The sequence below is a fragment of the Amblyomma americanum genome, chromosome 3, assembly GCF_052857255.1.
Source record: "Amblyomma americanum isolate KBUSLIRL-KWMA chromosome 3, ASM5285725v1, whole genome shotgun sequence".
In the NCBI taxonomy this organism is placed as follows: domain Eukaryota; kingdom Metazoa; phylum Arthropoda; class Arachnida; order Ixodida; family Ixodidae; genus Amblyomma; species Amblyomma americanum.
In genome coordinates, this window is record NC_135499.1 from 71,424,820 (window position 1) to 71,452,169 (window position 27,350).

The 27,350-nt window shown below is 46.4% G+C and overlaps 1 protein-coding gene across 1 annotated transcript in view; it reads left to right on the top strand.

The window, feature by feature from the left end:
• Positions 1-911: 911 nt before the first annotated feature.
• LOC144124659 (uncharacterized) overlaps positions 912-27,350 on the top strand; it is a 105,602-nt gene continuing 79,163 nt past the window's right edge. Inside the window, exon 1 of the mRNA XM_077657472.1 lies at positions 912-1,001. The gene's annotated coding sequence lies outside the window, so the exon portion shown is untranslated. The remainder of the gene's footprint in view (positions 1,002-27,350) is intronic.

A 27,350-nucleotide genomic window follows, 5' to 3' on the forward strand; every position in this document is an offset into this window, starting at 1 on the left:
TAAACGACGATGTATTAGTGCAGCTTGCGATTGGTGCCATTTCTAAGGTAAATAAGTTTATAACTACGAAAAAAAACAGACTATGCGCATGTGTGCGTACACTGCCATTATGGTAGTAACCAGTTCTTTGTGCCCCATTTTCCCAAGCATACTGCTCTTTCTGTGCAGGTGACAGCGGCTACCCATTGGAGACGTCGCTATGAAATCGCGCTACTCCGCGACATCACATTTTGGCATTGTAAGGAAGGCTACTGGTGGCAAGCGCATATACCTGTATTATTGCACCACAAAGTTCAGCCACACGACGGCGTGCCTGGTCACGTGGAGTGCTACTACCTCCACGGTGTCATTCCATGAATTAAGCAGCTGTTGCAATCCATTGAAGCTTCATGTAACTTGTCCTAATCTTTCGACGTAAAAACAAACTTGTTTCCAAGACTTTGGAAGTCCAAAGTTTCCTGTTGGGTTGTAAATATGCATTGTATAAGTAATATCGACAATATGTGTTTTAGAGGGGAAGTAATTTCCCAGCAGCGCGGGCAGCGGTGACGTTTGCTCTGACACGTACGTTGTTATCATCGCAGCTTCTCGAAGATCGCCGCTGGACTGAGGTGCTCACAACATGGATTTTGCTGGCTGCCCCTATCGCCGCGGTGTCTGACGTCATCAACGGCATTGCCACCAGGGGAGGAAGAGCCCTGAAGTAGAGCAGCATAGCGCGTCGGCGACCACTTGGCAGAAGCGCGGGCAGACGTGATGTTTGCTCTGACACGTACGCTGTTACCATTGCAGCTCCTCGAAGATCGCCGCTGGACTGAAGTGCTCACAGCGTGGATTTTGCTGGCTATTCCTATCACCGCGGTGCCTGCCGTCATCAAGGACGCTGCCACATGGGAAGGAAGAGCCCCATCAGAAAAGCAGCACAGCGCGTCGGCGATCAGTTGTCAGCAGCGCGGGCAGCGGTAACGTTTGCTCTGACAAGGGCGCTGTTATCATTGAAGGTTAGGCACTTTTCTGTTGTTTGGCCTTCACGTGAACGTGATGACCTGTCTGCTGTCTTGCAATTGCCTGTTTCTAGCCATTGAACTTGCTTGTCCCTATCATCAAAGAATTTACTAGCTTTCGTGACGAACTGCGCAAATAAAAGATTGAATTCAAACGAAAGCTTCCGCGTGACATGAGAAAAGAAAGAAGGAAATTTGAAGCAATCTTAGAATTCTTCAACGATAAACTTGAGCAGCTGAGGACGCGCAGAGATGATTTTCAAAAAGGTAATAAGCCTCTCAAAGAGGCTACTGGAGCACTGCTCAAAGAGTACGAAGCGCTTAGAAGGAAAGCTCCAGAGCACAAAAAAGACTTGACCGCTTAAGAGCAATACTCCAGGAAATGCAATCGTGAGATCAAATACATACTCAAAACAACGGGAGAAGACCTTTGGAAAACTCTGAATCAAATTGGCGAGCTAATAAAGGAGCCTATAGCCGAGACAGACATTGAAGTATCCCATCGGATCTCGGCAAAAGACCCAAATGTTGCTCCAAACATCGTTGTGCAATTTAAAAGCCATACCAAACGCGACACAGTCCTCTAGAAAGCAAAAAAAAAAGGCTTACAACGGAAACTTTCGGTGAAACAACCAAGAACCAACTTTTCATAAATGAACATGTTTGCCCCACTCTCAATGCTCTTTTGATTAAGGCTGTTGCACACACAAAAAAAGCTGCAAGCAGGTCCTATCGCTGGACGGTAGGTGGGAAATTCCTTGCAAAAAAAGAGGAATCATCAACAGCGGTGCGCATTCTTGGTGAATTTTACCTGGCTAAAATAGCATGGATGAATTCACAATAACTGCACCAATAGGTTCTTTTTCTACTCTTGCATGGCTATCTTCCCCCATCACGTAAACTCTTAATAAGACCATATTCTTACATATTTTTAAGTTGCTTCCATGTAAAAATTCGGCCTGCAAGACTTAAAGAACATGAACAATTGATTTTCCTTTATGATTTCAGTTTTCAGTTCGACGTCATATTTTTGACCGAAACATGGTATAGCATACTACTGCGGTTTATAAACGAGACTGCTACGAAAAATTTTTCATTACCCGAACAGATAAACAAGGAGGTGGGGTAGCAATACTTATTAAGAATGATATTAACTGTGATGTTTTGTCTCATTTTTTTTACATATGCAAAGGTGTTGAGTGCCTGATAGTAGTTTTCAACAAAACTGTGTTTTCTGTTATGTATAGAACACCGGATTTTTCAGCCGATGCTTTTATTCGTCATTTAGATCGCTTCCTGAATTATGTCAATGACAACCTCTTGAATCTTATTCTCGGTGATGATCTTAATATTGACTTACTGAAGTATTATCCTGCTCAAAAGACACTTTTATCGACGTTTGAGTCCACGGGTCATGTCATTTGATCTCGAACAGCAATTCATGTCACAATGAAATCTGCTACACTTCTTGATGTCTTCATAACTATATTTCATAGCGACTATACTTTATCTAGGACTTTATATTTTGATATCAAGGACCACTACCCCATTTTTGTGTTTGCACGTGGCATTACAACAAAAACAAATGCTCTATCCGCAATGAAAACTTCACAGAGTGTCACACCTGTTTATCTTAAAACATTTTGATTCCATATCAAGAATAAAAACTCGAGTGATGCATTTAGTTCCGAAAAAGCTGCTGGTTTACAGAGTTATACCATGAACATTTTATACAAAAGGTGATTAAAAAGTCCAAGATTTGCCGTAAACAATGGATCAACCATTAATAACTGAATATGTTTGAAAATAAAAGAGTTGTTAAAAAAATGTCTAAAATTGAAATCCTTGCGTGACCTGCAGAAATATAAGCAGTATTGCAATAAACTGACTTCTTACTTGAGAGTTGAGAGGAGAAGATATCTACACAACGATATCATGACCAAACACTGTGATTGAGGCGCTTGAGTGTGGGCAAAAGTTAAAAACCTACTTCATAGTACTTCATATAACACAGATATTACTAAGCTTACTCTCGAAGGCTACTGTTTTAAGAGAACAGCGCTTGGAGTAAAATTTAGGAATTGTTTTTCAATATGCTGTAATGAAAAATTATTCATCGAAAAGTATAAAACATACTATATAAGAAAATCGTCACAGTACTTTCTTAGAACCCATCGATGAAAACGAAGGTTGCAGTACTTTTCATTCGTTAAATAATAGCAGAGCTTGTGATATACACAAAGTTGAGTTTCCCCCTTCCGGTAGTGATGAGAGGATACACCTTGTTGATGATGAAATCGGGGTTGTTTGGTGACCCGGTGGTTCTAACTCGCAAACATTCACGTTACTCGAGGAAAGGGGAAGGTAAACTATTTATTCATAATATAAATAAAACAAGAAGAAACAAAGCAAGGAGAAAACTATTTACATGACTAAACCGCTGATGAGACGAATTCAGCCCTCGTTCAACCCAGCGCGCTTGTTCTTAAACCCTCTGTCTCTGCCCTTAGCGGGGACAGCCACCAATAACATTACAAGCGACACACCTCACCAATCAGTGGTTAGAGAAAGGAAAATAAGGTTTCCGCCAACTAATCACAGATTGAGGAAAGAGCAAAAAATAATAATATTTGGTTTTGGGGAAAAGGAAATGGCGTATTATCTGTCTCATATATCCTTGGAAACCTCAACTGCGCCGTAAGGGAAGGAATAAAGGAGGGAGTGAAAGAAGGAAGAGATAGGTGCCGTAGTGGAGGGCTCGGGAATAGTTTCGACCACCTGGGGATCTTTAACGTGCACTGACGTCGCACAGCACACGGGCGCCTTAGCGTCTTGCCTCCTCAAAAACGCAGCCGCCGCGGTCGGGTTCGAACCCGGGGAGTGCTGATTAAACATTTGGGAAAGGAGAGGTTGCAGTCAAATACACAAACAGCACAAACGCGACCACCCTCTCCCACGGCACCCACGCACAGCCGTTACCACTTTTCTATCTCTTTCGCACACGCGACAAACAAATGCCGACGAGACGCCAACTAAAGTTGTTTACAGAACATCGAAAGAGAAGAAGACAGTCGTTACGGGAATAGTGGGTTTCATCGTCACTCGGCTAATAACTCGGCTAATACTCAGCCGTATCTCGTGCATACCCAAAGCCTCGGCAACCCCTTGACAACGAACACATGTCAACAGCTGTACATGGTTGGGCTTCTTAGGACGGGCTGTGCCCGTGACGGCGCTGTGTAAACAAGGACGTCCGTCGTACGAAGGGGATGCAGGGATGGGACGGGCCTCTTTGTTGGCGACTTCCGAACCCACTGCTGCGGCCTTCTTTGCGAACACGAGACCGACCAGTTCGCGGAAAGGTCTGCGAACTCCACACCTCCCAGCCAAAAATGTCACGCGGACACTTGCTGTCTGTGTGACATAAAAGTCCAGCCACAGTTTCTCAGAACAACCAAATTGCACACGCGCGCACAAGTATGCTCGGCTGTTCAATCAGTTCCCAAACCCGCACACACACACGCACATTGTGGTTAAACCAATCCGCACACACCAGGTTAGGACACCAATCTGCACATTCCAGAATCGACATTGTCAGATCGGTGCACGAAATTGGCAGAAATGACTTCTAGCCGCCTGCATCTCGAAAAAGAAGTTCATGTTTTTTTTAGCTTTGTCCACAAGATTGGACCAATATTGCGAATTATCCAGCACAGCACCGGTTGCAAAGGCTGCCGCCGCTGTCGGATCAATAGAGCTCACCGGCTCCCCGCGGCCTTAGAAGATTGCTGCTGCCATCGCGTCTGCATACCCCCTTACTTTTAGTTTTACCGTAGGGTTAGGCCTGTCATCGGCAAATTTGCCTGCAGTTTGACATCGTGTTTCAGGCAGTGCTAGCTGTTTACAGCGTTGGCAGCCGGCGTTCTCCTCGGAGAAAAGCCTGCCCTCAATCATTAGCTTTCTACGATAACCTCCACCGCCTTGCTTCCGCACTTCCGATAATGAGGCGTCTTGCCCATTGCCTGAACCTATAGGGACGGTTGCAGTCTCAGAATCCCCCAGTTTTCGACCTGCTGCGAAACTTGTTGCAGTGGTCCTTCTTAGCTCCCAATAAGCTGCAAAAACTTTAGCAGCTTCCGGGTCTGTCTCAAAGTCTACTGAGGCCTCAGGCTTGTCTCGAAAAGGTTCATAAAGAATTTTTAAACGTTCTTCGAAATTAGCTTTCGCATTTTCTTCACGTAGCCGCTCTCTTTCTGGCGGCACTAGCAGCGAGTGCGTTTCAGGTGTTGCCAACTTTCCTACAGCTTCACCTGCATCTGCTGTCACTGCGCCCCGCCGCGGTGGCTCAGTGGTTAGGGCGCTTGACTACTGATCCGGAGTTCCCGGGTTCGAACCCGACCGCGGCGGCTGCGTTTTTATGGAGGAAAAACGCTAAGGCGCCCGTGTGCTGTGCGATGTCAGTGCACGTTAAAGATCCCCAGGTGGTCGAAATTATTCCGGAGCCCTCCACTACGGACCTATTTGTTCCTCTCTTCTTTCACTGCCTCCTTTATCCCTTCCCTTACGGCGCGGTTCAGGTGTCCAACGATATATGAGACAGATACTGCGCCATTTCCTTTCCACCAAAAACCAATTATTATTATTATTATTGTCACTGCGCACAGTGACACCACCGGCTGGCTAACCGCCTCAGCTCTGGCAACTAGCTTGCCATCGCCTGCAAAGAGTGTTCCCGCTATCTCCTTCCTCTTATGACATGGCACATACCCACATGCGGTGGATTTGCCAAGGTGTATGTCACATATATTAAGGAGCCTAAATTAAATTTTAAAGGAAAAAGGTGTGAAGAATACGACACGAATTAACCGAAGAATAAAGAAGAGGAAGAAGAAGCATTCGGTGAGGTGGAGGGAGATGATTGGTGGAGAAGCATGTGGTGAGGTGGAGAGAGATGATTGGTGGAGAAGAGAAGACGACAACAAGGCATACGTGGACTAACACCGAGGCTATAAAAGGGCGAGTGAGAGCGAGGCCCAGGGGGGAACAGCAGAGAAGCGGAGGCTCCGGCAGGTCAGGCACACATCGGTTGGAAGAGAGCGACGCCGGCTACGGCTCCGGTGAGCTCGCGTTCTACGACATCGCATCGTGGAATCCCTGCCGTGTCTGAGCCCGTTCCGGGGAGTCAACAGAGGACGCTACCACCTGCTACGGCCAGGGGTGTCTCCAGCGGTGTTGCCACCCATCCGGGTGGTGCCCCCAACGCCAACAACACCGGAATCACCTCCACGGGCGCTTGCACCTGGAGCTTGTACGACGCAGCCAGCGACGCCAGCCCAAGCGCGTCGAACGCCGCCAGCAACGCCAGCCCCAGCACGCCGAACGCAGCCTCGACGCCGCCTACTGGATCCATACAACACCGCAGCCACACCGAACCAACCGTGACCACGAACGCTGACCGCTAATAGTAGAACACTAGTAGTAGACGCTAGTAGCAGTGTGCCCGGGTCGTGTGTATTTATACTTTGTTTTTTGTGTTAGTTTTGTTAGTTTTGTGTTCTAGTGTGTGTGCCACGTAGGGTGTATTAAATGTGCGTTTGTGTGGGTACACCCGTCGCCTAGTCCATTCTTTCGGTGCGAGTGTTCACCGGAGAGATCCGTGACAAAGATAAGTGGCGAGCCTGCCAGGATACATTTCCTTTTTATTTTTTTGCTTTGTCACAGGTTTTTTCGATCTCTCGACGGCAAAAAGTATAGGCTTGGCAAAAACCTTAGAGCTGGCGCTCAAGCTAGGGTTAAGCAAAGAAGAGGCGATGCGTCTCTGTGACGAGGAGAAAGAAGAGGCAAAAAGGCAGAAAGATTAAAGGGCGCAAGCACGCGCAGGCGCTCGCGCAGCAGAAGTGCGCGAGGCGAAAAGAGCTCGCGAGGCGGAAGAGCGAGAAGAGAAAAGAGCTCGTGATGCAGAATTGCGCGAGGCGAAAAGGGCTCGCGAGGCAGAAGAGCGCGAGGCGAAAAGAGCTCGCGAGGCAGAAGAGCGAGAAGATAGAAGAGCCCCAGAGGCAGAAGAACAGGAGAAAAGAAGGATAGAACGGGAGGAGTTTATTTTTTGGAAACAGGCGCAAGTCGCGGGAGGATATGACGAGATCACGGACAATGATCAGCGTTCCTTAGCGGGTACAGAATCTCCTAGACCGGCCAGAGTTTGTCCAAGAAAGCTGATGGCTCCTTCGATGACACGAGAGATGATTTGGATGCATATCTGCAACGATTCGAGCGGATAGCTTTGGGGCAAGGCTGCGAGCGCTGTTAATGGGCCACGGCATCGAGCATGTGTTTAGTCGGAGAGGCGCAGAATGTGTTTGGAAGGATGCCTGCTGCTGATTCCATGGACTACGAGAAAGTCAAAAAAGCGCTCCTCCAAAGATTCAGTCTTACGGCAGAGGGTTTTCGTGAGAGATTTCGCACCGCGAAACCTGAGGATTCCGAAACTGCGAAGCAGTCTTCCTGCAGGTTGACCAACTATTTTGATAGGTGGCTTGATATGTCAAACACAGAAAAGAGTTTTGAAGGTGTGCGTGACAAGCTGGTCACAGAGCAATTTTTAGCGTGTTGCAGCTCAAAGCTGGCGCTATTCCTGAAGGAAAGAAAGTTGTGTTCGTTGGAAGAGTTCGCCGACACTGCTGACCAATGCCTCGAAGCTCAAGGGTTAAGAAATTTGAGTAAGGCAAAAGAGGAAACCCAAAAGACCTTAGAGACAGATGCGGCAAAACCAAGAGCATATGGCAGTGTATCTAAGGCGCCAGTAAGGTGTTTTCTCTGCGGCAAGGTGGGACACCGTGCAGCTGACTGTCGGACTAGTATTGCTGTCCAAAAAACACAGGATATGTGTGAAGGTTGTAAGAGGAGAGGTCATACTCTGGATGAGTGCCGATACAGAACGCAGGACCGAGCTGCATGCGTTGTCGACTCTATGGTAAAACTTGTCACGCCATCCAAAGTTCCACAGCTGAAAGGAGAGCAAATGCCGCTGGAAAATGAGGCAGTGAGTGGGCAAATAGGGGACCGTCCTATATAGGTGCTTAGAGACAGCGGAGCCAACGCAGTCTTGGTTTGGAGAAGCCTGGTGAAGGACGAGGATCTTACAGGGGATGCGTTGGCCGTCACTCTTGTAGATAGCACAGTGAGGTACCTTCCTGAAGCAAGGATTCTAGTGTCTACGCCATATTATTCTGGACAGGTAGTGGCAAAATGCGTAGACCAACCCATCTACGATCTCATCTTGGGAAACATTACAGGTGCAAGAAGTGTCGATGACCCCGATCCCGATTGGAGGATGCTCGACGCTGAAGAACATCCAAAGGAGGAAAGGCCCGCGTCAGCTCAGACGGGTGCAGTCAGTTTCTCGTCGGCAGTGGAGACAAGAGCTCAAGCGATAGCCCGAGCTACGCAGCGTCCGCTCTATACTCCTGTTACGATGTGCCTGAGCGTAAAACCGGGAGAAATTGCAATTAGGCAAAAAGAAGACCCTAGCCTGAAGACTTGCTTCGAAAGAATCGGGGAAAGAGTGAAAAGAAACAAGAGTCGGACGTCATTCGAGTATCAGTTGGTAAATGGTCTTCTGCGCAGGGAATGCATATTTAGTTCAGGAAGGCGGGTCCAACAGCTGGTGTTACCGAGAGATATGCGAGAGGCCGTGCTGCGCTTAGGACATGACGCCATTATGGCAGGACACCAGGGTGTTCAAAAAACGGTGTCTAGGCTCACCGAGGAGTTGTTTTGGCCGGGTGTTCAGAGTGACGTTAAGCGCTTTGTTCGCTCACGTGATGTGTGCCAGCGCACAGTTCCGAAGGGAAGAGTTGGCCCGTACCTCTGGGCAAGATGCCAGCCATCGACCTACCGTTTCAGCGAGTGGCGGTAGACATTGTGGGGCCAATCTCTCCATTATCCGCCAAAGGCAATAGATATGTGCTTACTCTGGTTGACGTGGCCACTCGTTATCCTGAAGCTATTCCACTGAGAACTATTCACAGTATCCAAGTTGGGGAGGGTCTTGTGGAAATGTTTTCGCGTTATGGGCTCCCGAGGAAAATTTTGAGTGACCGGGGCTCGAACTTCACATTGGAGCTAATGAAGGAGGTGAACCGCTTTTTGTCAGTAAGACAGTTACTGACGACGCCTTACCATTCCATGTGTAATGAGCTTGTAGAGCGGTTCAACGGCACCCTCAAAAACATGATCAAGAAAATGTGCCAGGAGAGACCTACTGATTGGGATAGATATCTCCCAGCTCTTTTGTTCGCTTACCGCGAAGTACCACAAACGAGTATTGGTTTCTCGCCTTTCGAGATGTTGTATGGGAGAACCGTTAGAGGTGCACATACTATATTCAAGAAGCTGTGGGCTAATAAGGAGATTGCATCAGATCTCAAGACAACGTACACGTACGTTCTTGAGTTGCGGGACAAGTTGGAAGAAACAGGCTTGCACATCAAGCCCTGGAAAGGGCGCGCGAACGCTATAAGGGATACTATGAAAAGAAAGCTATTCACAGGAATCTGGATCCGGGCGACAGGGTTCTCGTCCTGGAACCCACGGATCACAATAAGTTACTGATGCAGTAGAAGGGCCCGTACCTTGTGACGCGGAAGAAAAAGGACATGGATTATGAGGTATTGATAGATGGCACTAAGACTGTTTTCCATGTAAATATGTTGAAGAAATATCAAGAAAGAGGTCCCGTACGGCGGTACGCGCCCAGGAAATAGTCCACGAACACGCAATTTGGTGTGCTGTGTTCGTGGAATTATCGTGGAGAACACTCTGACTGAAAGAATGGACTAGGTGACGGGTGTACCCACTCAGACGCACATTTAATGCACCCTACTTGGCACACACACTAGAACACAAAACTAACACAAAACACAAAGACTATAAATGCACACGACCCGGGCACACTGCTACTAGCGTCTACTACTAGTGTTCTACTATTAGCGGTCTGCGTTCGTGGTCACGGTTGGTTCGGTGTGGCAGCGGCGTTGTATGGATCCAGTAGGCGGCGTCAAGGCTGCGTTCGGCGTGCTTGGGCTGGCGTCGCTGGCGGCGTTCGACGCGCTTGGGCTGGCGTCGCTGGCTGCGTCGTACAAGCTCCAGGTGTAAGCGCCCGTGGAGGTGATGCCGGTGTTGTTGGCTTTGGGGGCACCACACGGATGGGTGGCAACAGCGCTGGTGACACACCTGGCCGTAGCAGGTGGTAGCGTCCTCTGTTGACTCCCCGGAACGGGCTCAGACACGGCCGAAAGTCCACGATGCGATGTCGTAGAACGCGAGCTCACCGGAGCAGTAGCCGGCGTCGCTCTCTTCCAGCCGATGTGTCGCTGAGCTGCCGGAGCCTCCGCTTCTCTGCTGTTCCCCCGTGGGCCTCGCTCTCACTCGCCCTTTTATAGCCTTGGTGTTAGTCCACGTATGCCTTGTTGTCGTCTTCTTCTCTTCTCCACCAATCATCTCTCTCCGCCTCACCACATGCTTCTCCACCAATCATCTCCCTCCACCTCACCGAATGCTTCTTCCTCTTTATTCTTCAGTTAATTCATGTCTTCTTCAAAACTTTTTCCTTTAAAATTTCAATTAGGCTCCTTAATATATGTGACAAGTTCCCCTCTCACAAGAGTTTTTTCATGAAAAACTGCTCCCGTCATACTCGTCCTCAAGCCATCCAGCCAACCGACTATCTCCTGTGGCGATTCTGGACCCAGCACACAACACACCGCAGAGGTGCAGCACACACCAAGAGCACACCACTAACCTAGCACACCAAACGGCGTTTTCAGAATACTAACACACCACTGCCGTTGTCCGTACAGAGTCCTTAATAAACATGTTCGTGTCCACAACACACTCCCTTGTATAATCACATAACACCAACAACAGCAACAAGAGCAGCAAGATAAATCCCAGAGATACATTAACACAGCAACAGCAACAAAATACATCCCAGAGATACCTAGAGCTGTTCAGTTAGCTCTATCTCTATACAATTTAATTTCTAACATATGACCTCCGCATTGTCTGGCCCATCCAAGAAACCTCTCCCTCTTGATTTGGAGTAGAGCTGTAATCCTCTGTCTTCATTCCAATTGGGCTTCTTCAGTAATTCATCCCTTCCTGCATTTTTCCTTCCCACTGCACGTGGGCACCTCGGCAACATCGCCTGTCTCCTCGGCCACTACAGAACAAGATGCCATGGGGGCGTACCGCCGTACGGGACCTCTTTCTTGATATTTCTTCAATATATTTACATGGAAAACAGTCTTAGTGCCATCTATCAATACCTCATAATCCATGTCCTTTTTCTTCCGCGTCACAAGGTACGGGCCCTTCCACTGCATCAGTAACTTATTATGATCCGTGGGTAGCAGGACGAGAACCATGTCGCCCGGATCCAGGTTCCTGTGAATAGCTTTCTTTTCATAGTAGCGCTTATAGCGTTCGAGCCCCTTTCCAGGCCTTGACGTGCAAGCCTGTATGTTTCTTCCAACTTGTCCCGCAACTCAAGAACGTACGTGTACGTTGTCTTGAGATCTGATGCAATCTCCTTATTAGCCCACAGCTCCTTGAGTATTGTAAGTGCACCTCTAACGGTTCTCCCATACATCTCGAAAGGCGAGAAACCAATACTCGTTTGTGGTACTTCGCGGTAAGTGAACAAAAGAGCTGGGAGTTATCTATCCAAATCAGTAGGTAAAACCAGCTCTTCCTCTTCCTCGGTTGTTACTGCTGCCTCAACCTGCTCTGGCAAAATCCTGAAATCTTGTTCGCGAACAGTACACTCCTGTGCCTCCTGGGTCAGCGCTATATCTGCTCGCTCTGACAGAGAGTGCATCAAAGGCGTGGCTAACTCCCCTATGCAATCAGTACTCTCTTTTCGCTCAGCGCACAACGCTACATCAGCTTCTGCTGCTTGGAGAACCATACCTTCCTGTTTTGTTATTTTGGTCTCTGAATCCACAAAGGCTTCAGAGCTTTGACCTTCGGCATGCAAGTCGCCGCACGCCAGATCCTCCGTCTGATTTGGTTGACTGACCTTATTAACATTCATTTCCGAATGGGAACGTAGCTTATCTGATGCCAGTATCTCTACCTGAGCTACTAGCTCGCACACATCTCCACTCTCCGCAGGAACATCTTGTTCTTGCTTTTTCGGACAGTCAGTCATCTAATGTCCTCGCTATAAGACCTCGCTATTGACTTTCGCCCCCTGCCTTAATTTCCACTGCATCTGTGCAAGTTTTCTCTTTTCCAGCTCAATTTGGAATTTAAAATTTTCAATTTCACTCAGCTTTTCTGCCTCCTCTTGCTCAATACGTCGCACCATGCCCTCCCGATCATACCGTGCGGCATCCATCTCAGTATTCTGTGCTATCGTTTCTAGCACGTAAACACTACACCGACATGGTGAATTCGGAGAAAGGAGAAAGGTCTCCTACCTTACTGGTTGATCTCTGCCCTGGTGATCTCGTCGTCCTCAGTGATGACGACAGGCTCCTCGATGCGGACGACTTGAGCCCTGGATCTCTCAGCAGCTCGCTGACTTCTGCCGCGTTTGACTGGCTTGACTTGGTCGCCTGGTTCTTTTCTGAACCTTTTTGATGTGGACGCCTGGTCTTTTCAGAAGCTTGCTGACTCAAACCCATGATGTCTTGTCGTTGCCCGGCTCCTTCAAATCCTCGCTGACTTGAGCCCCCTATGTCCACTCGACCACAACCAGTGATCCTGAAGATCTCGACGTCATCTTTCGACGCAGCTTCACGTTTTCTCCTTTAGGACAAACAGCTTGTCACCGACTTGTTCTTCTCACCTTCCGTCCAATGCCTCGAGTAGAAAGAAGTTGCGATCCTGCCGACTGCGCCAGTTGATTTCCCCCTTCAGGTAGCGATGAGAGGAAACACCTTGTTGATGATGAAATCGGGGTTGTTTGATGACCCGGTGGTTCTAACTCGCAAACATTCACGTTTCTCGAGGAAATAGAAGGTAAAGTCTTTATTCACAACATAAATAAATCAAGAAGAAACAAAGCAAGGAAAACTATTTACGTGACTAAACCTTATGTAATACCCTGTGAAGGGTTCTTAAGTGATCAATAAATTATGATGATGATGATGATAATGATCAGACGAATTCAGCCCTCGTTCAACCCAGAGCGCTTGTTTTTAAACCCTCTGCCTCTGCCCTTAGCGGGGACAGCCACCAATAAGATTACAAGCGACACACCTCACCAATCAGTGGTCAGGGAAAGGAAAATAAGGTTTCCGCCAACTAATCACAGACTGGGAAACAGTGCTGTTTAAACATTTAGGAAAGGAGAGGTTGCAATCAAATACACAAACAGCACGAACGCGACCACCCTCTCCCACGGCACCCACGGCACAGCCGTTACCACTTTCCTATCTCTTTCGCATACGCGACAAACATATGCCGACGAGACGATCCCGGAAGTTGTTTACAGAACATCGAAAGGAAAGACAGTCGTTGCGGGAGTATTGGATTTAACGGTCACTCGGCTAATGCTCAACCGTATCTCGTGCATTCCCGAAGCCTCGGCAACCCCTTGACAACGAACACATGTCCACAGCTGTATATGGTTAGGCTTCTTAAGACGTGCTATGCCCGTGACGGCGCGGAGTAAACTAGGACGTCCGCCGCACGGACGGGAGGCAGTGACGGGACGGGCCCCTTTGTTGGCCACTTCAGACCCCACTGCTGCGGCCTTCTTTGCGACCACGAGACCGACCAGTTCGCGGAAAGTCAGTGAACTCCACAGACAATGTTCAAAATAAATCTATAAAATACGTGCTTCATTGCATAGCTCCCATAAGTTATCCATATTTATAACCTCGCTTTGGCCACTGGTCTCTTTGTCGTAATTGATGCAAGTATAAAAAGTTGTTAACCATTAAAAAGGAGACAAGAATGATACGTCTAACTATTGTCCGATCTCAATCTTACCGGCCTTCTCTAAATGATTAGAAAAAATATCTAAAAAAGACTGATGAACTTCTGCTTGAAATTCATACTTATTTCTCTATCACAGCATGGTTTTATTTACGGCAAATTCACTGAAACAGCATTATTAACTCAAAAAGAAATTGTTTTAGATGAAATTGAACTGCTAGAACTCTGCACTGCAGTCTTTTTCGACTACGGGAGCTGGAACTATTTGATATACGTGGCACGCCACTAAGCATAATAAAGACTTATATATTCAATATCGGTTCCAAACAGCCAAAATAGGGCATTTGCTCTAGTCACTTCAACCTGTCACTGTTGGCATACCACTTCGCAACATGTGTGGGCCTCTCCTCTTTATATTGCACATAAAATACAAAGTATAAATTCATGAAAAGCCAAAATACAATGTGTACGCTTGCGATACAAGCCTGTTTTTTCAGGGATCCTCCTTGGAAGTTCTCCCGATTATCAATGTGGAATTAAATTGTTTAAACATATGAACCGCAAATAATGCACTAATATTAAATACAGAAAAATTAAGGCAGTACTGTTATGCGCAAACTATTCAACTAACAAAAACCTTGACATAAACTTAGGCAACTCTAGAATCGAAGTCACGAATACGATAAAAACACTTGAAATAGTTTTTCACAGTAATATGAGCTAGGATGATGTCACAAAATTCGGCGCATGTTCGAAAAAAACCGGCGCTGCGCCTAAGCAATCGAGCCCGCGCGCGGCAAAGTAAAATAAAAAAAAAACAGCGGGGAAGAACCCCCGGGAGCACACGGTGCTTTTCACTCAGCTCGCCGTCGGGGCGCCAAAGTAAACATAGAGACGCGCGGCGTCGATTCTTCTCGAATGTTGGAGAAGTTTTTGCTTGTCGACGGAAAGAGGGTAACCTTTCGCGCCAAAGGATACCCTCCCCACCCCCCTCCTTCGCTCCGGCACTGAAGACTCAGCGTGCCGCGAATGACCTAGATTGTTCTGGAAGGTGGTTTCCGCGCTCGACCAATGGGGTCACGCGCCCGGCGCAAGAAGAAGGGGTTTGTGCGGTTAAAGCTGCGTGTATGTGCGCGCCTGGCTTGGCGCGAAGAACAAACAGACGCGGTCCGCGCCTATAAATGAGGGGCTGCAACCGCCGTCTGTTAGCCCGAGCCGCCGTTCAAACTTCCGAGAAGCGTGCCCGCTCGACTCCCGGGAGAACACCACTCGACCAGCCAAGGACGGACCAGCGAGGCACCCTGCGCCAGTCTGCAGACGGCCCCGTCGAGCTCCTCAGGTCGTCTGACTGTCGCAGTGCCCGGTGAACAAATTGTGTTTTGTTCATTTGTCTCTCTCTGTGTTAGTGCACTTTAGGTGCAAAGATTTTGTTGAATTGTATCTCTCTCTATTGTGACTTTGCATGAGTTGCATTGTATTTGTGAATCACTTTCTATGTGCTCGTACGAGTGATTGTAAATGCCTCTGTGTCGTCTCTTAGCTGTATAAACTGTTCTGTTTTGTGAACCTTTGGCTCCGACCCATTCTCTGGCTTGCGTCCGGCGAAAGCTGGGCACCAAACGACCGACCCATTGTCACTTGGTAGCTGGTCTCCGGCTGAGTTTGCCACGCCGAGTCGAGGGCATCTCCTCTGTGACCGAGGCCGCTACCCCCACGCTCTAAGGGTGTCTGGGAACGCACGCAAGAGTACGCAAAGTGGTGACAGATGATCAGGTAGATTCTGATATATCTCCTCTCTCAAAGTGCGTTGGCATTCTAGCTAAATTTTGGTACTTCCTTCCCACCCCAATCAAGTTGAAAATATATAATGCTCCATTTTTCTCCCATTTAAGCTACTGTTTCTTGGTGTGGGGTACCACAACGGAAACAAATACATGTAAAATATACACTGTACGAAAAAAAGCAGTTCGATTTGTAGCGAATGTTGATTAATTACCATGGCCTTGTTCACCACCTGTTTTCACAGCACAAATTCATTTCAGTTCATAACCTGAATAAATAATATTTAGCGACCAGGTACAAATAAGCTGCTCGATACAATCATAGATAACTCTTACACATACTTTACCTAAGACGAACTAATAATGCTTATGCTATCCGACATTGAGAAAAATGGTTTATCTCTTTTTGCCGTACTAATTATAGAAAACTGGTGCTCTGTTTCAGAATCCCAAAACCGCTGAATCACCTGTTATCAATTAACATTCATACAGAACAAAGTGGGCTGCGATAAATTCGCGATGTTTAGTGTGAAGGAATTGTTGCTGCATTGTGAAAGTGTATTTTATTTGTATGTATGCAAGTGTTAGTACGAATTTCCTTTATTTTATGTAAAAATTGTTAAACATTGAAAATCTGCTTAACGCTCTATAATGAATGCTGTATGCCTTGTAAAAGGGTCGTCGCGGGTCCCTCAAGTGATAATGATCAGTTTTTACTCGGGCCTACCCACATCTATGAAATAAGTAAATCTGAATCTTAAAATTTGAATATAAACTGTAAGCAGGTCTATAATCTGTTGTGTAGGACGAGAGGGCGTATTTGAGCTCAGTAGTATTCACTACACTAGTAAGAAAAGTTCACGCAGAGTTCTGCATTCGAGTCCAGGTGGGGGATATTCTGCGTCTCTCTTCACTTCTGGCTTTATTGCGTAGCTGCAGCTTAATGTCCAGTGTTTATGTGCGTAGAATTAAGTCCTTCACACGCATTGTCCACAGATGTGATGGTCATGATGGGTTTTTATTGTACTTTATAGCTTAGGCCGAAAGGTAGCATGTCAAGAGGCTCTTCGTTACACAAGGTGAGTTAAAAACTAATCTCTCAAGCGTTTTGCCCCAGATAACTGGGGACCGAATTGAGCCCCTCCCGCGAGGCGGGTTCTCAACCAGTAGGCCACCGTGTGGATGCGACGTTTGCACTGTAAAGTCTAGCCTGTTAAAGGTGTAATTTCTACAACCGTGGATGCATAATATATTGAATGAAGTAGACTGTTTTGTTAGATTAATATCTCCATGTCTTGCGGTAGCTCTGTCAGCTTTGTACCAGTTTTCGCTTAGTTAACTCAGTTAAATTAGTTAACTTGTTCACATAACAACCAGACGTGGCGAATGTCTTCATTTTTACTCTTCCTCTCTCATCTTCACTTTTGAATCCAAAGTCCTCCCTTACCCTCGCCATCATTTTGAAAATTTGAAAAATTATCTTGTCCTTCCTCACCCTCACTTCGCAAAATTTCCTCGCCTTCCCTCCGCTCTCTCAATTCGATGCTTCCTCACCCTCACTAAGAGTTGTTTTAAAATTGCAGTTGCTTTTTCTAGTAGGCAACTCCCAGGGATGTTAGTGAGCAATAAACATGTAATGCAAGTCCTCAAGATACTATTGTGCGACTGGGTAGATATTATAACAGATTGTGTGTGCGAGTCTGTGTGAGTGTGTTGTTTGAGGCAACACGTGAGACAAATCTATGACAGTTAGTTGTTGAGCCCCCAAATATCAGTCCTCCTTTACTTCTAGTACGTGCTACATGCATACATGTGCCCTGCAGTCACGACATTTCATTGTTACCTCTATGTTTTGCAAAAATGCGTCGGCGCGCTGTTGTGTCTCTGTACGAAAATTAATTTACGCCAAGAATGTTAATAAAGCAGTGCAGTAGCACTTGCCACGACAATTATACAATTGCTGAAAAGGGGATGAACTAAGAACAAGGAAATTTTATAGACCGCTTAACAAGCATTACACGATAATATTTTGACAGCTTTAGGTCCTCAAAGTGAATTTCACTGCTTACAATCTCCGGCTGTTTCGTACTGCCTCCTTCATGCTCCTCTGATGGCGCTCCCACGCGCACAGATAGGAAAGATTGAAAACCACGTTTTCAATCCACAGCACGAAAGATTGGCAGTTTAACACGCGTGAACGCGGGTAGAAGACGAAGAAGACGACATTGCAAGCACGGTTCGAGAGCTTGGCAGTTAGAACAGGCAGCATGTTAAGTTTTCTTCCAAATGTTTGTTCATCTGAGGGAAATGTGTGCATGGGCTGACTTTATACCGAATGAGATGGTCCGATCCGGTCGTGACACAGAGGCTCACGGAGATCAGGCTTGCTGTATACTCCGGCCTCTTTGAGAGCGGGAAGCATATATCTCGCTTGGTGGCGGGTTCTGGCCTGGATCCGCAGCGTTCAACGTGTAGTTTGTGTGTTAGGCTCTTGAATAGTCAGACGGCGCTGTGACTTTGGGGTTATGGTACTCGGCAGCTGACCCGAAAGACGCGAGTTCGATCCCAGCCGCGGCGGTCGCATTTCGATGGAGGCGAAATGTTGGAGCCGCTTGTACTGCGGGATGCCAGTGCACGGTAAGGAACCCCAGGTGGTCAATATTTCTCGAGCCCTTCAGTACGGCATCCCCCATAGCCTGAGTCGCATTGGAAGGTTAAACTACCATGAACAGCAAACCAAAACTTGAATAATCAGGAGCTGCGATGGTGTAGAGGCATAGCACCCGCCTCGAGTGCAAAAAGACTGGGGTTCGAATCCCGGTGCCGCGCAATTCACCACTGGGTTCGAAAAAAAATTACTCCGCGTGTCGATGGAATTACGCAACCAGGCTTGGGGTGCGGCCTGAGCTCCGTGACATGAACCAACAATGGACTCCCTCACCCCAACACGATTTGGCCATCCAAGCGCAGTGCTTGGCCACAACCTTCCATGAACAAACCATTAACCCGCGGCTCTCAGTCCCCAGCGGGTGCAGAGCAACTGACCAAGGCGGCGATCAAAGCTGTGACGCAGTGGAGGGGGCTAAGAATCTCTGGCCCCGGTCAGGCCGCCATTAGAATCTGAACTTGGCAACGTTTAAGAACCTTATCAGTGAGGATACCCTGGCAGTGCTGTTCGAGGAACTAGCGGGCATTAAATAGGATGTCATGGGGCTCAGTGCAGTTAGGAGGACAGGTGAGGTGTACACAGTACTAAAGGACGGGCACATACTGTGCCCGCGGATACACGATATGGATTAGCGGATACACGAGAACTAGTGGTGGGATTCCTCTTTAATGAGGATATAGCTGGCAACGTACACCTGGGTCCCTCTGGTATTAATGAGTGGGTGCCAGCTATAGCAATTGGGATAAATAGGAGGTACAAGCCGAAGGTGATGCAGGCGTACGCGCCTATATCCAGCCATTATGACCAGGCTGTTGAAAGCTTCTATGAAGACTTGGAATTGGTAATGAACGCAGTAAAATCACAGTGCACTGTACTGATGGACAACTTCAATGTGAAGGGGGCAGGAAGCAGGCTGGCGACCAGCTAGGCAGTAGTCGCCTATGGGATAGGTTCTAGGAATAGCAGGTTAGAGTTATTAGTAGAGTTCGCAGATAGAAATAATTTACAGCTCATGAATACCTTCTTCTGCATAGGAGAGGACAGGAAGTGAACCTGGAAGAGCCCCCGTGGTGACACTAAGAATGAAATAGACTTCATACTATGCGCTCACCCTGCGATTGTGCAGGATGTGGACGTCATCGGAAAGGTGCGCTGTAGCCCCCACAGAATATTGAGGCCTCGAATTAGCTTAGGCTTGAAAAAGGAATGGAAGAAGCTAGTGAAGAGGAAGTCCATTAACGAGTTAGCGATAAGAGGGAAATAGAGGAACTCAGGATATCGCGGCAGAACAGATATTCAGCCGTAACTGAGGAGGACGATCTTAATGTCCACACACTGAACGATAATCTGACAGCTATCATTACAGAGTGCGCAGTAGAAGTAGGTGGTAGGACGGTTCGACAGGATGCCAGCAAGCTATCTCAGGAGACAGAAGATCTTATTACCAAATGCCAAATCATGAACGCGTCTAACCCTACAGAGAGGATAGAACTAGCAGAGTTATTGAGGTTAATAAATAAGTTCAAGGCAGCCTACGTAACGAAGTTCAATATGAAGAGAATCGAGCATGCTCTAAAGAACGGGGATAGCCTGAAAGCGATGAAGAGGAAGCTAGGCATAGGTAAAAACAAGATGTATGACAAGGAGGGCAGTGTCCCTAGCAATATGGAAAAGATAGTTCAAGAAGACGAAGAGTTCTACACAAACCTACACAGTAGCCAATGTAATCTCAGCACTAGTGAGCAAGGCAGTAGCGCAGAGGAATACGTAATCCTGCCAATAACGAAAGAGAAAGCTAGGAAAGCCTTGGAGCAATGCAAAAGGGATAAGCAGCTGTAGAGGATCAGATAACAGCAGATCTTTTGAACGACGGAGGGCAATTTGTGCTAGAAAAACCAGCCACTCTGTATACGCAATATCTTATGGCCTCGACCATACCAGAAGCTTAGAAGAACGCAATCATTACCTTAGTTCAAAAGAAAAAAGGCGCCTAGGACTTGAAAACTTACAGACCGATCAGCTCAATGCCCGTTGCTTACAAGGTTTTTGCTAAGGTAACTGCTAATAGAGCCAGGGAAACCTCAGACTTTGATCAAGCAAATGATCAGTCAGGCTTTCGTAAAAGATATTTCACAATAGATCGTATTCACACTATCAATAGGTGATAGAGCAACGCGCAGAATAGAACGAACCCTTACATATAGCCTTCAGTGAATACGAGAAAACATTCGACTCAGTGGAAACCTCAGCAGTCACACATGCAATGCGGAACCAGGGAGTAGGAGAGGCTTATCTCAAAATACTGAAAGATATATTTAGCAAGAGCGCAGCAACCATAATCCTCAATAAAGTCAGCAATCAAATTTCAATAAGGAAGGGCGTCAGGAAAAGAGACACCGCAATGCTATTCACCGCATGCTTACAGGAGGTATTACGAGGCCTGAAGTGAACAGTTGGTGATAAGAGTTAATGCAGTATACCAAAGTAATCTGCGATTCTCTGCTGACATTGCCTTGCTGAGTCATTCAGGAGATGAATTGCAAAGCATGATCAATAATTTAGACAGGCAGAGCAGAACAGTAGGTCTAGACATTAACATGCAGAAAACCAAAGTAATTTTCGACAGTCTAGCGAGCGAGCAGCACCTCAAAATTTGAAGCGAGGTGCTGGAAGTGTTAAATAAATACGTCTACTGAGTGCAGATAGTGACAGCTGATCCGGATCATGAGAGGGAAATACCTAGAAGAGTATGAATTGGATGGAGCGCTTATGGCAGGTAGTCCAAGATCATGAATAGCAGTTTACCAATATCCCTCAAGAACAAAGTGTACAGCAGCTGTATCTTACTGGTACACACCTACGCGGCAGAAACGTGGAGGCTAACGAAAGGGGTTCGGCTTAAGTAAGGACAGCACAGTGAGCCATGGAAATGAAAATGTTAGGTGTAATGTTAAGAGACCGGAAGCGGGCAGAGTGGGTGAGGGAATAAACGCGAGTTAATGACATCCTGGTCGAAATCAAGAGGAAGAAATGGGCTTGGGCAGGGCATGTAATGCGAAGGCAAGATAACCACTGGTCGTTAAGGGTAAGGGAGTGGATTCCAAGAGAAGGAAAGCGTAGCAGGGGGCGGCAGAAGGTTAGGTGGGCGGATTAGATTAAGAAGTTCGCAGGCATAAGGTGGATGCAGCTGGCAAAGGACAGGGTTAATTGAAGAGACATAGGAGAGGCCTTTGCCCGGAAGTGGGTGTAGTAAGGCTGCTGCTGCTGCTGATGATGATGATGTGGTGATGAATAGTGAGAGGCTGACTGCGTTCCTGGTTGGTGTACACTCAAGCTAGCTTGAGGGCTTTTGTGTGTAGCTTCTACTGGGAATACCTTCCTACCACTTGGTGATATAACTGTAATTGAACGGGTGCAGTGGAAGAAATCGTTTTAGTTTCCGTCCGTCGCAACTAACTTGTCGCCGAGTCCACAAATAAGCGGGAACATTACCAATTAAGAACAGCAACTTCCCAGTGTCATCTAACCTCACTGCTTGTTACGGCGAATTTCGTCGAACAAGTGCTGCTTTGAATGACACTGATACAAGCTTTGTAGTCGCAGCACACACAGCTCCCATTCAAGTAACCGAGTGGCCACAAGCAGTGTATAACAACCAGCAGCGGCGCCACCGTAGCACGAACATGCCCACAACGCGACACATTCCGTCCTCGCCGCGATAGGTTGAACTCGAGACAGCCATCCAGTCATCAAGTTCCATCTTAAGGGCGTCGATTCGGGCAGACCTGGACAAATTTGTTACCGCAACGTTGCAATGATAGCCGGTAGCTGGCACACATTTCTTCATCAACGAGCATTTCTTCACTCATGTCGCACAGTCCGTTCGCTGGCTTATTCCTGAGATTTTTGCTTCCATCAGCGCACAACAAAAAATGAAGTGCTCCCGCCTTGTGCTTGAACGTCTCGAACGGCAGCTGGCTCGCTCATGCAGATTCGTTGCAGCTTGAGACCGTAGTGCTCGAAACCTAGCTTGATTGCCCAATGCACGCTCCGCAGAGATGTGCGCTTCTCCGCTTTCAAAACTAAACGCTTTCTTTATTCATAGCGCATTGAGTCCAAATAAGAGTAGCACAAAAACAAAAGAACTCAACAAAATAAGATAAAGTTTGCTTACATGAAGCATGGTCGATAGGCTAACAAACGTATAATCGCATCACTCTATTTTGTCGGACGCCTATCGCTCGTAATCCCTACGTGCGACACGGTGACAAAGCACATCAGTCTTGTCCTACTCACCTCACATTTGTTTCGTTTCATGAAAAAGAATTATTAAGATCTTGCATACCAGCTGCGGAGACATGACGCACATCCTAACCAGGGTGTTTCAAAAATCCGCAACGGATGTAAACATATCCAATTCAAAGTCACCAAAGAATATCTTTCCAGTGGCGCCCAAACGCTGTAACTTCGCAGTGGTCTTACCAAATAATCCCCAAGGAGCGGACATAGCGATTTTAATTTCTTTTAAGAGAAACTTCAACCGGGGCTTAAAATCCGCAACTTAACGAAATAGTATGACGTGTATCGGCTCTCTGTAGCTTTGGCTGTCTAATAGGATAGGTTTAATTGGAGTGGTGCGACGATAAGAACATTGATGCGACCGTGAGTGCAAGAAGAATCGTTCTAATAAATTCAATTAAACGTTCAAGGCTACAGAATTGCAAAGAACCGTTAGATAGAATGCACAACACAAGAATTCTTCTTTGCTATCTTATGCTCTCGTCTTTGCTGTCTGTAAGGGCGGAGGAGGCCCGGCCACTTCTCGCGGACTAGACCTTTTCTCTACGAAACGAAACGCAATCTCGGGTTAGGCTCAGCGCGCAGAGCGGTAAGTCTCTTCCCTCTGTTCCACGCCTTTTAGAAAAAAAAAACATACAAACCATCGCACAGGGGCACAAAGACGACGAGAAGAGGAAGACACGAGCAAATATCACGCGATTAAGAGCCGTTCGACGAAGACGCACATTTGTGACACTCGTGGTAATGCGGATGGTTATCGCTAGCTATGGAGACAAAAAATGACATTTCAGTTTCAGTGCGCCAACAGAGAAGGCGTGCGGCTCCCCGCCTTTTGTGTTCGCCTCGTGTACTGCCTGACAGCAGAAACCACGTGTTCCCAGGAACCTTGACAATAAGAACTACCGGGTGTTCATAACGAGTTGCACAGACTAACGTTAGCCCTTGAGTACGGCTCAGGCCCCACCCTTTCCATGAGACAGTGCATCTTGCCCTCCCATACCTTCACGTCATCATTTCATCCCTCCCTCGCCCTCATCTCGTCTTGTCTTCCATACGTCACCCTCGTCCTCACGAATTTTCACTGTGACACATTGTGACAATACTGAGTCGAAACAATTAAAGGCAGTTGAAGCTTTAAAGATAGCGTAGACAGGACGCGGATGTCTTGAGGGCCCCAATGCTTGCATGATTAATTCTCGGAGAAACTTGCAATTCAGTGCAGCCCTATCAAGATCCTTGCAAAGATCTGTAATTATGACAATTCTTCTCCCATTGGACAGTAATTCACATCTCAAGGTTTTAATATCTGCCTCCTCGTGTAATGTCTTCTGTGATACAGATCTCCATACAAAAATAATGTAGAAATGAAAGGACGTTGAAAGATTATCTATGTTTTACAGAATGCAATTTTATTGGGCGCATCTCTCGTATCAGACCTGACTCACGAACAGTTCTACTATGAAGAGCAGTTTGTTTGCTAGGTGAAACACAAGCTGCCATCAAACACTGCGTTCACATCGTAGCGTGTTTTCCAGTATGAGTGGGAAGTGCTGGATCCCATTCCTTCCAAGCAGCTCTGTGGGACGTCTGGCGAGACCTTCCTTTTTTATAACCCCTCGTTCAGCACATAAGCTGTGTGGCTTCCTAACGTAGATTTATGTTCCTGATCATGTGCCCCGGCAGGTCAGTGAAATCGCTGTTGTCAATGCGAGGCATCACATGATTCAAGAGGATGTAGAGCATGCACCTTAATTGTATTGCAACACGAAAGGACAATATGCGCGATTGCATTTCTTTGCTTATGAAACTAATACTACATATTAGCCGAAAATTGGTCAGAACAAAGGCCATTTTATTATAATAGATACGAAAATTTGCTGTGGCCAATAATAAGCATGATATCTAGAACTTAATTAGGCATCTCGTGATCAGAAAGCGTCCAATTACATGCGCATCACTTTTTTCAAGTTCCAAAACACAGTCTATAGATGAAAGCATGTCATCAGGTTGTACAGCTGCTAAAGAATTAGTATTTACTGCTGTGTTGCTTCTCTTTTAATTAGAAACATATTTGTTCCATCTCTTTGGGCTGCTTGTTTTTTATTCCAAACATGCGTTTTATACCTCTTTGGGTTGATAGTCTTCTTATTTTAAATATGTGTAGTCTATTCGTCTAGTAGGTCTTTAGTGTATATTTAATTCTAGAACATAGAATGAACAAACAGTAGAATGACAGGTACTGTCAGGGAGAAATGTCTACAGGATTCAGGAAAAACATCGCAGGCGGCACAGAGGCCAACGAACATCTAGTTTCACTGCCCCACATTGGATTTCCTGACGACTACCACTTCAACACGTTTGGGTTTGATCAACTGTCTAATAAGGAGGCTGTCGGCTTTGGTTCCTGGTTATGCGTCCTGGAGACTTTTGTTTCTGATAGTACATGCTGTACTGCGCTTTTCTTTATTTCCGTGGCTCGCATCTTTCAATAGTATTATAGGGTATATTTTGTTCTAGACACCTATACATTTATTAGGGCAGTCTGAGCATGCTCAATACATTATTTTATTCCAATCTTGAATAAACAAATAAAAACATTCTTGACACCATAAAGTTCTGGTGCTGTGACTGTGCTATGCCAGCCGCACATTCACAGTAGGGATCAATGGTCCTGTATCAAACAGCTCCAACATATGCAAGCACAAGAGGCAAAGAAACAGACGAACGCAGTGCTGACTATCAAGTGAAGGTCTATTTCTGTGCCACTAAGCATAAATACGTAGATGACACCGGCGTGAAAAGGTATCGAGCGCGCAAAAAAGAAAAAAACACGAGCAGAATAACCACGAGGGAAATCAACAGAGGTAATCAGCAGAGGTTATCATTCCGCCAGAAGTGCAGCTCTTTTTGCAACAGTGCTAATGAAGCGGCGCAGACTCATGCATTACCCTGCTTCAATATCTTATGTGCCTCGATTTTTTTCCTTGCAGATTTATCCCAATTTTTTTCGATCACTGCTGTTTCACGCTTCAACGATAGAGCGGGGCACATTTTTTCGTTCTCTTTCGCCCATTCACAATCCCGGCAATGAATTCAGATGTGTCCAGGCGAATGGGAATGCGAGAATAAAAACCAGTGTGTGCCGCGGTATCGTGAACGGCAGGAATCGTAATAAACCTGGACAAAACTGCAAGCAAAATAACCAAGGCATATTAGATACTGAAGCAAAGGAATGCTTGGGTTTGCGCATGCTCGTTAGCCCTGCTGCAAAAAGCCTGTCACTTCTTGGGGACTAAAATCTCTGTTATTTCCCGAGTATTTAGTTGCCGTTGTCGCTTTTTTTTTTCCGCGTTGGGTATCTTTCCATACCGGTGTCATGTATATGTTTATTTTTAGTGTCAACGAAAAATACCTTCACACAAATTCAGCACTGCGTTTGTCTCTTTCCTTGTCTCTTGTGCTTGCCTGTGTTGAAGCTGTTTGATACAGGATGATTGACCAAATAGCCCGTCAAATCGTTCTAGGGATCTAATGGTCGTTAAGCAGCGCTCACTGCTTCAGGGAAGATTTCGATGGCGCGTGACTGGAGCTAGCCTGCGGCTGTCGCTTCTGCTGCAGTGCTGCTGTAGTGCTGGCTTCAGTGCTGCTGTGTGGTGGCTCATAGCCTGCACGAGTGAAAAACTCGGGTGCAAAAAAAAAACGGAATTGTGGAATTAATCAAGTCCATATCAAATCTGCAATTAACTCCATTTACAGAGAAAAATACAACAGCCAATCTCTTTCTGCAAATGCACCAAGGTTTTTTTTGAATGCTGTACAGTACACATATGTGAAAATGTGTGGGGATGTCTGTTGCCTAAATTTTTTATATGTCCAGCTCTCTTTGTTACAAGCTAAACTGCTCATTGGACATTCTGACACCACCTGAGATATACATATAGCCTGCTTTCTTAATATTTCAAGATTAGTCTCCAAATTGTTCTTCTACGCTTGATAGTATTGAAAATTCTACTTTTTAGAAGCGTGGACAGAGCTTGCGAAACTTGCCCAGTTATCGAAATGCTGGTTACGCAAGGTGATGTGTTACTAAGCTCGGAACAATCTCCTCATTGCGCCTTTGACGTCACTGATGTACTAGTGTACATAAAGCACGACTGTGCCGAGAGATGTGATCAACACCACAGGCGCGAAGATAGCCGATTTAGTAGCACTTAGACCACCAATCGTAAAGTCACCATGCTGGATGAAGACCTTGAATCATTGTTTAACAAACGAGACACATTGTTTGATTGCAAATTGTTTTTCAATTAAGCATAATAAGTGCCTGTGCAATGTTGATACACATCCTTTCACGGCCTCAGCCAATCTCGGCTAGTATTGGGCTGTTGTTTCCAAAGTGGTGGCCTTTGGTGAGGTGGATGTGGCAGTCGAACGGCCCTTGGTTGCCATCGTTTTATCGCGTGGCACTGCAGTTACAAAGTGACAGTGGGTTCGCAGTAAAACAGAGCACTGGTGCTGATGTTTATGTGCAGTCGCAGAGAACAAAAAGAATGTAAAGATTAAGAGATCAGCTTTTATATTTCTGCCAAAGATAATGAACAAAAGAACAGTGAGTTATGGTTGGTCAGCTCAAACTCTTGTTAGCTTGCATTC